Source organism: Sorex fumeus, unplaced genomic scaffold (genome assembly GCF_029834395.1).
Source record: "Sorex fumeus unplaced genomic scaffold, SorFum_2.1 ptg000035l, whole genome shotgun sequence".
In the NCBI taxonomy this organism is placed as follows: Eukaryota; Metazoa; Chordata; class Mammalia; order Eulipotyphla; family Soricidae; genus Sorex; species Sorex fumeus.
In genome coordinates, this window is record NW_026606092.1 from 22,077,602 (window position 1) to 22,080,166 (window position 2,565).

Consider the following 2,565-nt stretch of genomic DNA (forward strand, 5'->3'; position numbering starts at 1 on the left):
TTCCGTGGCATAAAGCTTCTCAAAGAACTCCCTGAGGATCCTCTGAATTTCTGTGGTTTCTGTTGTAATGACCCCCTTTTCATTTCTGATTCGGTTTATTAGGGTTTTCTCTCTCCCTTTCTTTGTGAGTTTTGCTAGAGGCTTATCGATCTTGTTAATTTTCTCAAAGAACCAGCTTTTGGTTTCATTGATCTTTTGGATTGTTTTTTGGGTTTCCATCTCGTTAATCTCTGCGCTGAGTTTTATTATTTCCTTTTTCCTGTTCGGGTTGTGCTCCTTTTTTTGGTCCTTCTCCAAGCTCTTAAGCTGTGAGGTTAGGTTACTTATGTGTGCTTGCTCCTCCTTCCTGAGGAATGCTTGTAGAGCTATAAACTTTCCTCTTAATACAGCCTTTGCTGTGTCCCATAAGTTTTGGTAACTCGTGTTCTCATTTTCATTCGTTTCTAGGAATCTTTTGATTTCCTCTTTGATTTCCTGTCTAATCCACTCGTTGTTCAATAGTGCACTGTTTAATTTCCAGGTGTTTGATTTAGTTTTCTGTTTTTGTATGTGATTTACTTCTAATTTCAGTGCATTATGGTCTGAGAAGATTGTTGATACAATCTCTACCTTCTTAATTTTATGGAGGCATGTTTTGTGGCTCAGCATGTGGTCTATCTTGGAGAATGTTCCATGTACGCTTGAGAAGAATGTGTATTCAGCTTTTTGTGGATGAAGTGTTCTGTATATATCTACTAAGTCCCTTTCTTCCATTGTTTCCCTCAAATGAAGTATGTCCTTGCTAAGCTTGAGTCTGGTTGATCTATCAAGAGGTGACAAAGCAGTGTTGAAGTCTCCCACTAGTATTGTGTTGCTATTGATGTCTTTTTCCAAATCTATGAATAGTTGTTTTAAGTACTTTGCTGGTCTCTCATTAGGTGCATATACATTTATTATCGTAAGTTCTTCCTGTTGTACAGATCCTTTGATCAATAAGAAATGGCCTTCACTGTCTCTTATGACCTTCCTCACTCTGAAATCGATGTGGTCTGATATAAGGATGGCTACCCCAGCTTTTTTATGGGAGCTGTTTGCCTGTAGGATTGTTTTCCAGCCTTTGACTCTGAGTCTGTGTTTGCTTTGACTATTGAGATGCGTTTCTTGCAGGCAGCAGAATGTTGGGTTCAATTTTCTAATCCATCCTGCCACTCTATGTCTTTTAATTGGTGCGTTTAGCCCATTGACATTGAGAGAGATTATTGTTATGGGATTTTGTCCCATTGTTCTGTTAAAATTTGGTGTATTTGAGGGGCCTTTCCTGCCTTAAAGTAGCCCATTTAGTTGTTCTTGTAACCATGGTTTTGAGTCTATGAAGTTCCTGAGCTGTTGTTTGTCTGTGAAACTGTGTGTTGTTCCTTCTATTATGAATGAGAGTCTTGCTGGGAAAAGTATTTATGGGGAGGCATTTATTTCATTGAGTTTTTTCACTATGTCCCACCACTGTTTTCGGGCCATGAGAAAAATCAGCTGTGAATTTTAAGGATGCTCCTTTGTAAGAGATTTCTTTCTTCGATCTTGCTGCTTTCAGAATTTTGTCTCTGTCTAAGGTTTTGGTCATTTTGATCAGAATGTGTCTTGGGGTTTTTTTATTCGGATTTCTTCTAGCTGGTACCCTTCGGGCCTCCTGAATGTGGTCACAAGTTTTCTTCAGCTCTGGAAACGTTGTAGCAATGATGTCTTTGACAGTTTCTTCTTCATCAAGGTTTTCTTCCTGTACCTCTGGGACTCCAATAATTCTTATGTTACCCCTCTTGGCTTCATCACGATCTTCTCTTGTCATCTGTTCCCGAATTGTGAGTCTCTTTTCCATTTTCTGCTCTTTTCTGGAGAGTCTCTGAACTTCATCTTCGAGCTTACTGATTCTGTTCTCAGCAGCTCTTACTCTGCTGCTGAGGCCTTCCACTGAGCTTTTCAATTCGCCTACGAGATTTTTCAGGTCTGACATTTCTGATTGCATTTTCCTCATTTATGCCTTCAGATCCTCTTGTCTTCTATTGGCATTGCTTTCCATTGTTTCTTTTAATTTCCTAAGCATCCTAAGTAGCTCCCTTCTGAATTCCTTGTCAGAGAGGTTGTCTAACACTACAGTACTGTTGGTGTCATCTGGGCTAGACTCTTCAATATGAAAGTTTGGTGGGCTTTTGCGTTGCTTTACCATTGTGAGAGGTGTGGTTTAGTCCTTCACGTTCACTGTTACTATTCTGATTGATATGCAGTGTGAGTTAAGATAGCCTTATGAGTTATTGGCTACTGTGTTTCTAGTGGCTGAGCTAAAATAGAGAAGTTTCCATCTAAGAAGATAGCTTATAGTTCCTATGGCATACGTAGTGGGAAAATATTTCGTGGTTGCGTCAGCGGCCGCGGCTCCGGAAAGAGTCCCTGGCACTGGGCGAGGAGTTGGAAATGTCTCCTGTTTGGAATTGGAGCTGTTCAGCTTTGTTGCCCAGAGCTGGGCCTCTGTGCCTGCCCCACGCAGATCAGGGGTTGAAAACCGGCTTTCTAGGGGCTGGATCTGGCCCCAATTTT